The sequence below is a fragment of the Triticum aestivum genome, chromosome 2D (genome assembly GCF_018294505.1).
Source record: "Triticum aestivum cultivar Chinese Spring chromosome 2D, IWGSC CS RefSeq v2.1, whole genome shotgun sequence".
In the NCBI taxonomy this organism is placed as follows: domain Eukaryota; kingdom Viridiplantae; phylum Streptophyta; class Magnoliopsida; order Poales; family Poaceae; genus Triticum; species Triticum aestivum.
The window spans coordinates 219043162-219056647 of record NC_057799.1 but is presented as its reverse complement, the minus strand read 5'-3'; positions in this window follow the sequence as shown (position 1 = coordinate 219056647).

The window sequence follows — 13486 nt, the reverse complement described above, 5'->3', positions numbered from 1 at the left end:
CAGTCTTCAAGGCGCCCATGCCCCCCCGATCACGGGGCGGGGAACGGTCGCCTCACTTGTTTTCTCGACCCTGATTGCCCGCCACGCGTCCTTCATGCAAGTGGCGGGCGGTGGAGGCAGTAAACCGGGCCATCGCTGATTGGGGCAGCGGGTCGGTCCTGATTCCCTGCGCCTCTGACGGCTGGATTGGCTGAGTGGGGCGGCCGAGCCTTGACCCCGCCCCTTTATAAGGAGGGGGAGGGGGGCGTTGTCCCATATTCCTTCAGCATCCATCCTCCTCCACCTCCGCTTCTTTCTTCCACCTGCCATGGCGAGAGGAGGCGTTGGGCCTTCGACGGTGGGGGTGAGGGTTGCTGCTCGTTAGCGCGTCCCTCCTTCCCACGAGCCCGCAGCGGCGGAGCCAACCACGAGAGGAAGGGGAGGGGGCGTGGCCGAGGTCGCCGCGGTGGTCGGGGGAGAAGGGGACGAGGTGGCGCGGCGGCCACGCCTCCGCCGCGGTGCCTCCCGCGATGAAGGGCCACGTCGGGGACCAGCCCCGCGAGTTCTTCATCTGGCTGCGCGGCCACCGCGTCGTCGTCTCCATCTCCCCACCCCCTTCGCTGAGGAGATGGAGCTCGATCCGCCGCAGACCCTCAGATTGCACATGAGGGGCTATGGGACCGGCGGTACGCGGGTCGACGTCGACTTCCCCGCTCCGCATGTTATGTATCTCTGTCGTGGATGGAAGACATTCGCCCGCATCCATATCTTGACGGTGGGGCTCGTCCTTTACTTCAAGTTAATGGAGGGCAGCTTGCTCTCCGTCAAGGTCTTCGGAGACCTTGGAACTCGCCTGAAGTGTTGTGTGGAGAGCTCTTCCGACGATGAAGATTCCTCCTCGAGCGAGAGCGATGAGGAGGACAGCGACAGCGACGACGAGGGTAGTAGGCGGGAGGATGACGGGTCCGACTAGGTGTGGGACCCGCCGTCCCGGGGCGGTGTCGGCAGCAGCAGCATCTGCACCGGGCCCCTTGAACCTCTCGGGGTCGCCTCCTTGGGCGGCTGGCGTAGCAGGCCTGGAGAAGGCGAAGAAGGCGGGTGGCGGGCCGTCAAGTTGGAGTACGCAGGCACCGACGCCTTCGTCGCGTGTTGCCGGTCCTGCAGCCTCATCTTCCAGCTCTTCTCCCGTCATCATCATCAACAGCCTCTCTCCGGGATGGCCACCGGGATGTTCTCTTGGTGCCTTCTGCTGCTCGTGCCTCGCCTAGGCGCTCTAGTTTCCCTTCCGTCATCTTGTTCCATTTCCTGAGGTGAGGGACAAGAAAGGGATTACTGGCACCTTATCTTTTTTCAGCTTGTAAGCCTGCGGGCACTTGTGAGATTTAAGACTTGTAATCCCCTTGCTCGTGTTTTTAATTCTGTATGAACTGTACCTGTATGGGATGTTTTTAATGAAAAAGGGTGTTTGCCAGGTTCTTTGTGCGTGAGCGAGGCCCATGCCAAGGACGAATCCTTGTTATTTTTAAGATAAACATTGTCGCCCGGCAACAGGCCTTGCCGCCCCCCCCGCTTTGGTCAACCATTCTCACGCTCTTGGCGGAGGCAGGGACGAAGCAGGGTTAGGCCCCTCGTTCATTTCTCTTGCCACCGCGACTACGACCAAGTTCCGACCCAGGGGATAGCTCTTGGGTACGGGAAAAGGGGAGCATGGTGGTTTTAAGAATATAAACGAGGTTTCATATGTCCCAGTCCTATACGGAAGTGCGTAATAGGGGATAACAGACATCTGAATCTGCAGCCCCGGCGATCCTGGCTTGCCGGGGCCGGAGAGCTAGTCCATCCTCTTTCTCCCAAGCGGCTCAGGAGATATGTCCACGTGCCCTGCGAACCAAAGAGGACAGAAAGACGCACACTTGACCTCTAGGCTAGGGGTTAGTCGCCGCTAAGCACTATCAACCCTAACCGAGGAAGAGACTCAACCTAGCATGCATGCTATAACTTAGGGCGCCAGCGCTTCGTTTATTTATGCTCAGGGTCGGCGTCTGGCTTTGTACAGAGGGTTACATGCCTTGCCGGCAAAGCTTGTACAAAAGGTGGCCTGCCGGGAGGCCCGACAAGCCACGCCTTATGGGTAAAACTTGCGAAGATACTCGATGTTCCAGGAGTTGCTCACTGGGACAGCATCTTCGGTCTCCAAGCAGACTGCGGCGGGCCTGGTGACTCGTATTACCCGATAAGGGCCTTCCCACTTCAGCGTCAACTTGTTGGAATTCTTGGCCGACTGAACGCGCCGAAGAACAAGGTCGCCTTCCTCAAAGCTTCGGGCATGGACCTTGCGGCTATGGTAGCGGCACAAGGCCTGCTAGTAGCGTGGTGCTCTCACAGCCGCCCGAAGACGATCTTCCTCAAGGAGCGTTGCGTCATCTTGCCGCAACTGCTCTTGCTCAAGCTCATCATAAGCGAGCACTCGAGGTGACCCGTATATGAGTTCCGTGGGGAGAACTGCTTCTGCCCCATATACTAGGGCAAAGGGTGTCTGGCCGGTGGCTCGATTTGGCGTCGTCCTGATCGAGGAAAGAACCGCCGGCAGCTCATCAATTCTGCGCCTTCCACTCTTGTGCAGCTTGTCAAAGGTCTTCGTTCTCGGGCCTCGCAACACTTCAGCATTTGCCCTCTCCGCTTGGCCGTTGCTCTGGGGGTGTGCCACGGAAGCAAAACAGACCTTACTGCCGAGGTCTTGAATGTATTGCATGAAGGTGTGGCTTGTGAACTGCGTGCCGTTATCGGTGATGACTCTGTTTGGCACACCAAAACGGCAGACTAGTTCCTTGAAGAACTTGACGGCTGACTGTGATGACACCTTCCTCACCAGTTCCACCTGCGGCCACTTTGTGAACTTGTTGATTGCAACGTACAAGTACTCAAAGCCCCCGATAGCACGGGGGAAGGGCCCTAGTATGTCGAGCCCCCAGACCGAAAATGGCCAGGAGAGAGGGATTGTTTGAAGGGCTTGAGCTGGTTGATGAAGCTTCTTTGAATGGAACTGACACGCTTCACACTTGGTTACTAGTGTCGTTGCTGTCACAGCCCTAGAATTAGCTTGTCATTAGTTGCATTAAAGCATCCATGCATCATGTTAATTTTCAACTAAAGATGAAATGGGTATGATAAAACCCTAGCACCAGAATAACTCAAATAGGCTCAACCAAAATATTTTCAATGACCTCAAAATATCCTTTTAAAATGTTCATGATTTATGGAAAAAGGTGAAAGCCTCTACCAGAGATGATGCATATTTTTCCAGGACATTTTGGTCATTGAATTAAATCATTATGGTATTTGAGTTGGAGTTTAAAAAGTTACCATTAAATATTGGTTGCTCCAAATATTCTGAATTTATTGCGTGGTTTGAAAATAATTCAAATATTCCTCAAAAAAATTTGCAGAATTAACCAAAGTGTTTTGGTTGGTATTTCATTCGCAAACATAAAGTAGAAAAATAGAAAACAGAATAAATTAGAAAGAGAGAAAGAAAAGACCCGTACCTGGGCCACTTACCTGTAACCGGCCCAGTTGCGCCAGTCCAGCCCACCATGGCAGAGCGGCTGTCTTCAACCTCTGCCAGTAGGCAGAGGCGAAGTAGCACGCCCGCACGCGGAGGCCTCCACCTCCTGCTTCGCGGTGGCAGCCTCCCCGACATCCTCGCGACGCCACGGAGACGCCCCGAGACCCCTCTCTCCTCTCCCTCACTCGCTGCTCTCTCTCCCCTCCCCTGTCTTCCTCTCTTCCCCACCACCGAGTGTGCCCGCCGCCGCCGCTCGCTGCCCGCACGCCCACCGCCGTCGTCCTGCATCTCCGCCATGTCCAGTCGCTCTGCGAGGTTCTTCCTCGTCTACACATGCAAGATCTGAAGCCCGGGAGTACTGAAATGCCACCATCGACTGGTCTTCTCCGAGCACGGCCGCCGGACTTCTTCGACGGATTCGTCACCGTTCGGACCTCCCCGAGCTCGCCGTCAAGCCCATCGTGCTCACTGTGAGGCCACGATCCTTTTCCCCTAACCCTGTGGTCTACCTCTCGCTGCAGCCGTCGCCCGCCCGCTAACAGCAGCGCAACGCCGCACGAGCTTGTCGCCGGCGTGGCTCTAGTGACCAATGGGCCCCGTGTGCGCGTCCTTTGTACTTGCCACATCGCGTAGAGCTTCTCGAGTGCTTTAGTTCAAGCGTTTGCACGCTGCAGCTGCGTTCCCGTGCACCCCCGAGCTCCGGCCGCCGCCGTGCTGCTCGCCGTCATCGTCTCCGGCCACCCCAGCACCTTCCACCACCACCGTTGGAAGCGCCGCCTCGTGGTCGTTCCAACGAGCCCAACCCCGCCTCCTCTCGTCGCCGGAATCGCCGGTACGAGCGACGCCGCCGCGTCTGTGTGCCACCGGCGGTTAGACGCCGATGTGGCCACCTAGTTAGGGTTAATCACCCGCTAATTAACCTCCCTGACCCACTAACATATGGGCCCCACACCCATAATTAACCACAGTTTAGTCCTGTTTAGATTAGTACTAATCTGGGTGGACCCCACATGTCAGCTTTGACTTGGTCAAGTCAGTGTTGACCGGTCCCACCTGTCATCCACCCAAAGCAGGCTGAGCCACTGACGTGTGGACCCCACATGTCAGGTCTGACTCCAGTTAGCGTTGTTGACTTGCTGACGCAAACATGACGCAGTGCTCACGCAGTAATAGATTTTCTGGATTTAATTTAATTTAGGGAATTCTAGAAAATATTCTAAAACTTCTAAAAATCATAGAAATTAAACCGTAACTCCAAATGAAATAATTTATATATGGAAAATTATCAGAAAAATGCAATCTATCCATCTGTACCATTTTCATGCATGTTGGAACAACTTATAGTTTCTGAATAGGGCAAATCATATGTTTGGCATTTGAATAATCACATATGGAGTTTGTTTGAACCTTTGGTTCAAACCAACTTCATTTAACTTTGTTGCTAGTTGCATTAGCTCAAAACACCAGCATGTTGCCATGTCATGATCATGCATCATATTGTTGCATTGCATTGATTGTGTTTCCTCTCTGTTGCCGGTAATTGTTCCCCCTTAGTAGATGTGGTTCCGACGATGAGATCGATGACACCGATGAAGAGCTATATTATCTTCAGAAGTGCCAGGCAAGCAAACCCCATTGTTCATTCCGATACAATCCCACTCTCTCGCTCCTGCTCTCTTTTAGTTCATTAGGACAACAACGATTCATCTGTTACCTGCTGCGGTAGTTGAACCCCTTTCCTCTGCATGACCTGTCATTGCCACAGTAAATAGATGAAACCCACTAGCATGAGTAGGAGTTGTTTGAGCCCTGATCTGCCTACTCATTCATGCTTGTTTGTCATGCCTGCTACTGCTTAGAGTTGAGTCAGGCCTGATTCGTCGGGAATGAGTTGGAATGTTGTTAAACATGTCCTACTGTTGAGAGCTAAGTGTGTGAACACGATTTGGTAAAGATAGCGGTGAGAGGCCATGTAGGAGTACATGGTGGGTTGTCTCATTGAAACCGTCCTTAGGAACTCAGTTCTGTGTTTGTGATCCATGAGCAGTTACTACCACGCATTGGAATGCTTAAGTGCCCCTCTCGACTTATTAATCAACCTGGTCTCTGTCCAGGAGTTGCAACTAGTTTCTGGTGTTTGTAGGTAGTGTTAGTAGTCTACCAAGTGGCACCCGGTACAGGTGGGATTGGGACAGACTAGGCACCGTGGTCGGGTAGACCAAGCGCCGCCCGTTTGGTAGGCTTGGAACCCTGTACACATTGTTTGGGGCCGTGAGTGACACCCCGGCCAGATCTCCTTGCGGATGGAACCCGAATAGGCGATAAACCTGGACTAGAGACTTGTGTGGTTAGTCAGGTCGTGGCCGACTCCCTCGCCAGGCTTCCGCTTGAAGGTTGTCAAGATACACGACGTGTACATGGTGGTAAGTGGCGAGAGCGTGTGTGAAGAAGTACACCCCTACAGGGTTAACATCATCTATTCGAATAGCCGTGTCCGCGGTAATGGACTTCTGGGTTGCCTGTACAGTTCATAGATAACTTGAAGTGGATACTCTAAAATGCGCAAGATAAGTGTGAGTGCTATGGATGGCCTTCTCGTAGGGAGACAGGAGCGGATCCATAGTGGTGTATTGATATGGTGAATATGTGGACTCGTGTGCGCCACCTCAAAAGAGTTCCTTGCAGTCATAGTTTAGGATAGCCACTGAGTCAAAGCTGGCTTGCTGCAGTCAAACTCCACCACCCCCTTTGTTGATACTGATGCATATGTAGCTAGTTCTGATGTAAGTCTTGCTGGGTACATTTGTACTCACGTTTGCCTATTTTATGTTTTGCAGAGAGACGTCACTCTCGCTAGTAGTTCCGTGTGGACTTCGACGTTTAGCTTGATACCTCAGCTACGATCTTGTGCCCTCGGCAGGATCTTGTAGATAATCAGGCTTCTCAGCCTTCTTCATTTGTAGTTGTCTGTACTCAGACAAGTTAAGCTTCCGCATGTGCTTGTTGCTTGTATGCTCTGTATGTTGGGTCATGAGACCCATGTTTGTAATATCTCGCTCCTCGGAGCCTAATGAATAAATAGTATGAATCGTAGAGTCTTGTTGTGATGCCATGTTGTATTTGCACACATTGAGCATATTGTGTGTATGATTGAAATGCTTGGTATGTGTGGGATCCGACAATCTAGTTGTTTACCCTTGGTAGCCTCTCTTATGGGGAAATGTAGTCTAGTGCTTCCACTGAGCCATGGTAGTCTGCTATAGCCCGGTTTACCGGAGTCCTGCTAGCCCAGCACTACTGCTCCGGAACACTTGACTGGCCGGCATGTGATTCACTTCGTTCCTATGTGTGTCCCTTCGGGGAAATGTCACGCGGTGACATCCGGAGTCCTGCCTAGCCTGCTACAGCCCGGTTCACCGGAGTCCTGTTAGCCTAGTGCTACAGCCCGGATTCGCACGCTGCTGACCGACATGCTCGATGTTGATTCATGTATGCCTGTCCCCGTAAGTTAGTGCCACTTTGGGTTCACGACTAGTCATGTCGGCCCGGGTTCTCTATCATATGGATGCTAGCAACACTATCATATACATGAGCCAAAAGGCGCAAACGGTCCCGGGCCAGGTAAGGCGACACCTGTGGGAATACCATGCGTGAGGCCGCAAGGTGATATGAGGTGTTACATGCTAGATCAGTGTGACTTGGAGTCGGGGTCCTGACAGATTTGGTATCAGAGCCTGACTGCCTGTAGGATTACCAAGCCAAACTGGTCGAAGTTGAGTCTAGAAATGCTTTAGTTATATAAGGGAATTGATTGTGGAAGGGAACATAGGGCTCTTTTTACTCCTTTACCTTATGCCCTTCTGATATTAGTCAACCTCTTCTTTTCTGCGGGGATTAAGAACTAGGCTTCTCATCTTTCGATCAGGATCACGTGTTACTAATCCGTAGACTTATAGGATTGATGGTTTCAAGCCCTAGTTCAGTTGCTACTACTTCCGTGTGTTGTTAGTTAATATCAGAACCTTGATATTATGATGTTGAGTGGTTATACCACCATTTTGCCGGATGTCTCAGATCTTTTTGAGCATTTACAGCCGTTATGCTGTCCGAGTCATCCCAGGTTTCTTACTAGTCTGATGCATTTGCAAATCCCTTCCTCCCGTTCTCGATGTACCTTTGGGCCAGATTAAGCACACTAATCGCTGTGTTGAAGTACTTCATTGCCTCGACATATATGTTGGAGCTATTATTATGACCATCATTCCCGAAAGCATCCCGTGATGCTACTTAGTAGTAGGTATTATACTCCTGGGTTTTTGAACCCGAGATTCACCCTACTTCATGTTGTTAGTATTTGCTAGTTCCCTTAATATATTAGTAACCTTTGCGATAGTCCTCATGGTCCATGGTATCTCATTCTTCCAATACCATGAACCATCATGGCAGAAGTTCTTTTGAACCAAAAGATCACAACCAGGGTGCTCTTGAGGAGTACTCCATTCATATTGTGACTCTTCCAGTTCTATCATTCTGCATGGGTTATCCGGAAGAAATATGTTGAACTCGTTTGACATACTAACCCATGAATCCACAACTCAGAATGTTATATCTTCCTTGAGTTGTTCTCTTTAGTTGTATTCTGACCCCCGTCTATCATTTGATAGTCAAGAGTATGTGTGCATTCGTTCATCGATACCTATTACTCTTGTGGTCCGTCAAGCCATTCTATTTCAGAATGACTAGGAGAAACAAACTCCAGTACCTCATCCATATCTAGGATTGGGTCAAAGTAGTTGTCCTCTGCAGATCAAAATGCCAATCCAGCTTTTGTTCTATTCTACCTTGGAGTGCTACCCTCTTTATGTCGGGAATATCATAGAAATTGCACAACCTCTTATGAGTTCTTGACGCAGTGATACTCTTGCCATCATTATTCATTCCTCGGTTTCCGTGTTATTGTAACCGGAATGCCGACAAGTGTACTGTGATGTGCGAAATCAATACTCCTAGCAACTCTGTTGCTTCATAGTTAATGGACAACACTCTCATTCCTAGTGTGCTGGTTATTAAATCATCATCCTAAGATTGATCGTGCTACCTAGTCCTTATTTCTGGTGCACTCATCGATCAATGAGTTAGGATTTTGTCATACCCTTGCTCTGTTGATCATATCGTCTTGCCCTGAAAAGCAAGATTGTTCTCGAGCCTAGTAACATATCGGTGGTTTGTGATTTTCCGAATATCTTCTCGGAGGTATCACCAGGTTGTCACCTGACCGCTATGTTGAGTTCGTGATCAAGTTGGTTTCTTGTAGCCACCCTTTTCTCCAAGAATCTGTATTGGATACCCCTGAGCTAGTTGGTTAAGCTAAACAACAACTTGGAGAGTTGGAAGATAGAACCTTTTCCTGACTTAGTTCATTCCAGGGGATATCTTTTGTGTGTGTTGAAGAAGATGATATCTTCATCGGTTGATCTCCGTGATCAATTGTTGGACCTATTGTCTTGTCAAAACTTTGATTTGAGTGTGGGCTATCGTCAAACCAAATCAAAACCAACGATGTTCGTAATGTTGTCTTACTCGTGGTTGTTTCCGCGAGCATACACCGTTATATCTCTTGGTCCGACCAATGCTATCATCTTGTTCACATAGTTATGGAACTCCAATTGTATGGAAACCTGGATGAATTGTTGTTGAGCCCATCGACAACATCCTTATCCTATCCATGATTTTGTTGAACATTAAGCTAGTGTTGGAAACTGTTGAAGGCATTTCTTCATGCTAGCTCATGAAGCACATGTTCGGATGAAAGAAGTAGCTTCCTCTAATTCATGTGCATTTGATGCAAGTTGCCGCCGTGAATTTGAGAAAGCTTGTTTTGCCTCCTCTGGAATCATCCCAAGTCAGTCATGCAGATGTGAAGTATACTATGGTTTGAGAGATTAGCTACCTCCATGCTATATGTGTTCCAAGCACACCAAGCCACTGATTGACTTGTTCAAGGAAAAGAAGTATAGCGCGCGTAAAGACTTCGAAATCCTTGATGATGGATCCTAACCTGAACTCGATAGTGTTTTATTATAATACTGCTATGTGGTCATTCTTGTCTTGGACACCATGCTCACATGTATGTAGCAGAACCAGCTCGTGTTTTGGAGCTTGCTATCATAGTTCATTTCCCGAGAATCTCGCAATGTCAGCTTGTCGGTTTGTGTTGCAAACTTTCCTTCCAGACGTGCTAAGTCTGGAATATCCTAACACCAACCAGATCTGAATCTAGGGCGGATATGATGGTTGGAACATTCCCAACATTTGCATTTTGTTCCCAGCTTGCACCGCCATTGTGCCAATTTCCCATGGGCTGCCCCTCTCAGTAATTGCTGTTCAGGATCATCTTCAATAGTGGTCCTACCATGGGTCTCATTCATTTTCTGATGATAGGCAAAAAATCACTCATTGCGTTGTCTTCAACAAGGTAGTTCACATCTTCCATTCTAGACCGAGTATGCCATTCTTTCGAACTCCTTCAAACGGTTGATTGTGAATTGCCTCAGGCTGGTATAGAGAGTTCCAATTATCTATGTATCAAGCAATTCTTTTTGCCACTTAAGAGAATAATTCTACGAGTCAGTTCTCCCAAGGTGCCCCGTTATGGGATCGTGGTAATGATTTCCTCGCTACTTTGAAACCCTCAACAAATTGTTCTTCCATCCCTCCTGATGCATGTTTTGCCTCTCAGCTCCAGGGATGTTTCTACATCTCATTCCGTGAGTTGATCTTGTGATCATTGACATAATCCTAAGTTGCTCGAACCTCAAGAAGATCAATTCTTCTAAAATTCTCCCTTTCCTCTCGTTGTCATGTTGGATGAAGTTCTCAAAGCAAGACGCCGAGATCAAGATGATGCAATGAATCAACATCTTCAAGAAGGACAGTTGGATCTTGGAAATCTTGTTAGCTTGTGTCCCTCTGTCTTCTTACCTCACGCCTTGAATCTCGGGACGAGATTCTTGTTTAGTGGGGGTGAGTTGTCATAGCCCTAGAATTTGCTTGTCATTAGTTGCATTAAAGCATCCATGCATCATGTTGATTTTCAACTAAAGTTGAAATGGGGATGATAAAACCCTTGCACCAGAATAACTCAAATAGGCTCAACCAAAAGATTTTCAATGACCTCAAAATATCCTTTTAAAATGTTCATGATTTATGGAAAAAGGTGAAAGCCTCTACCAGAGATGATGCATATTTTCCAGGACATTTTGGTCATTGAATTAAATCATTATGGTATTTGAGTTGGAGTTTAAAAAGTTACCATTAAATATTGGTTGCTCCAAATATTCTGAAATTTATTGTGTGGTTTGAAAATAATTCAAATATTCCTCACAAAAATTTGCAGAATTAACCAAAGTGTTTTGGTTGGTATTTCATTTGCAAACAAATAGCAGAAAAATAGAAAACAGAATAAATTAGAAAGAGAGAAAGAAAAGACCCGTACCTGGGCCACTTACCTGTTGCCGGCCCAGCTGCACCAGTACAGCCCACCATTGCAGAGCGGTTGTCTTCAACCTCTGCTGGTAGGCAGAGGCGAAGTAGCACGCGCGCACGCGGAGGCCTCCACCTCCTGCTTCGCGGTGGCAGCCTCCCCGACATCCTCGCGACGCCACGGAGACGACCCGAGACCCCCCTCTCCTCTCCCTCACTCGCTGCTCTCTCTGCCCTCCCCTGTCTTGCTCTCTTCCCCACCATCGAACATGCCCGTCGCTGCCGCTCGCTGCCCGCACGCCCACCGCCGTCGTCTTGCGTCTCCACCATGTCCAGTCGCTCTGCGATGTTCTTCCTCGTCTGCACATGCAAGATCTAAAGCCCAGGAGCACTAAAACGCCGCCATGGACTGGTCTTCTCCGAGCACGGCCGCCAGACTTCTTCGACGGATTCGTCACCATTCGGACCTCCCCAAGCTCGCCGTCAAGCCCATCGTGCTCGCTGTGAGGCCACGATCCTTTTCCCCCTAACCCTGTGGTCTACCTCTCGCTGTAGCCGTCGCCCCCTCGCTAACAGTAGCGCACCGCCGCATGAGCTCGTCGCTGGCGTGGCTCCGGTGACCAAACGGCCCCGTGTGTGCGTCCTTTGTGCTTGCCACATCGCGTAGAGCTTCTCGAGCGCATTAGTTCAAGCGTTTGCATGCTACAGCTGCGTTCTCGTGCACCCCCGAGCTCCGGCCGCCGCCGCGCTGCTCGCCGTCATCGTCTCCGACCGCCCCAGCACCTGCCACCACCACCGTTGGAAGCGCTGCCTCGTGGTCGTTCCAACGAGCCCAACCCCGCCTCCTCTCATCACCGGAATCGCCGGTACGAGCCACGCCACCGTGTCTGTGTGTCATCGGCGGTTAGCCGCCGACGTGGCCACCTAGTTAGGGCTGATCACCCGCTAATTAACCTCCCTGACCCACTAACATATGGGCCCCACACCCATAATTAACCATAGTTTAGTCCTGTTTAGATTAGTACTAATCTGGGTGGACCCCACATGTCAGCTTTGACTTGGTCAAGTCAGTGTTGACCGGTCCCACCTGTCATCCACCCAAACCAGCCTGAGCCACTGACATGTGGACCCCACACGTCAGGTCTGACTCCAGTCAGCGCTGTTGACTTGCTGATGCAAGCATGACGCAGTGCTCACACAGTAATAGATTTTCTGGATTTAATTTAATTCAGGGAATTCCAGAAAATATCCTAAAACTTCTAAAAATCATAGAAATCCAACCGTAACTCCAAATGAAATAATTTATATATGAAAAATTATCAGAAAAATGTAATATATCCATCTATACCATTTTCATGCATGTTGGAACAACTTATAGTTGCTAAATAGGGCAAATCATATGTTTGGCATTTGAATAATCACATATGGAGTTTGAATTAGAATCTTTGGTTCAAACCAACTTCATTTAACTTTGTTGCTAGTTGCATTAGCTCAAACCACCAGCATGTTGCCATGTCATGATCATGCATCATATTGTTGCATTGCATTGATTGTGTTTCCTCTCTGTTGCCGGTAATTGTTCCCCCTTAGTAGATGTGGTTCCGACGATGAGATCGATGACACCGATGAAGAGCTATATTCTTCAGTAGTGCCAGGAAAGCAAACTCCCTTGTTCATTCTGATACAATCCCACTCTCTTGCTCCTGCTCTCTTTTATTGCATTAGGACAACAATGATTCATCTGTTACCTGCTGCGGTAGTTGAACCCCTTTCCTCTGCATGACCTGTCATTGCCACAGTAAATAGATGAAACCCACTAGCATGAGTAGGAGTTGTTTGAGCCCTGATGTGCCTACTCATTCATGCTTATTTGTCAAGCCTGCTACTGCTTAGAGTTGAGTCAGGCCTGATTCATCAGGAATGGGTTGGAATGTTGTGAAACATGTCCTACGATTGAGAGCTAAGTGTGTGAACACGATTTGGTAAAGGTAGCGGTGAGAGGCCATGTAGGAGTACATTGTGGGTTGTCTCATTGAAACCGTCCTTAGGAACTGAGTTATGTGATCGTGATCCATGAGCAGTTACTACCACGCATTGGAATGCTTAAGTGCCCCTCTCGACTTATTAATCAACCTGATCTCTGTCCAGGAGTTGCAACTAGTTTCTGGTGTTTGTAGGTAGTGTTAGTAGTCTACCAAGTGGCACCCGGTACAGGTGGGATTGGGACAGACTAGGCACCGTGGTCGGGTAGACCAAGCGCCACCCGTTTGGTGGGCTTGGAACCCTGTACACATTGTTTGGGGCCATGAGTGACACCCCGGCCAGATCTCCTTGCGGATGGAACCCGAATAGGCGATAAACCTGGACTAGAGACTTGTGTGGTTAGTCAGGTCGTGGCCGACTCCCTCGCCAGGCTTCCGCTTGAAGGTTGTCAAGATACACGACGTGTACATGGTGGTA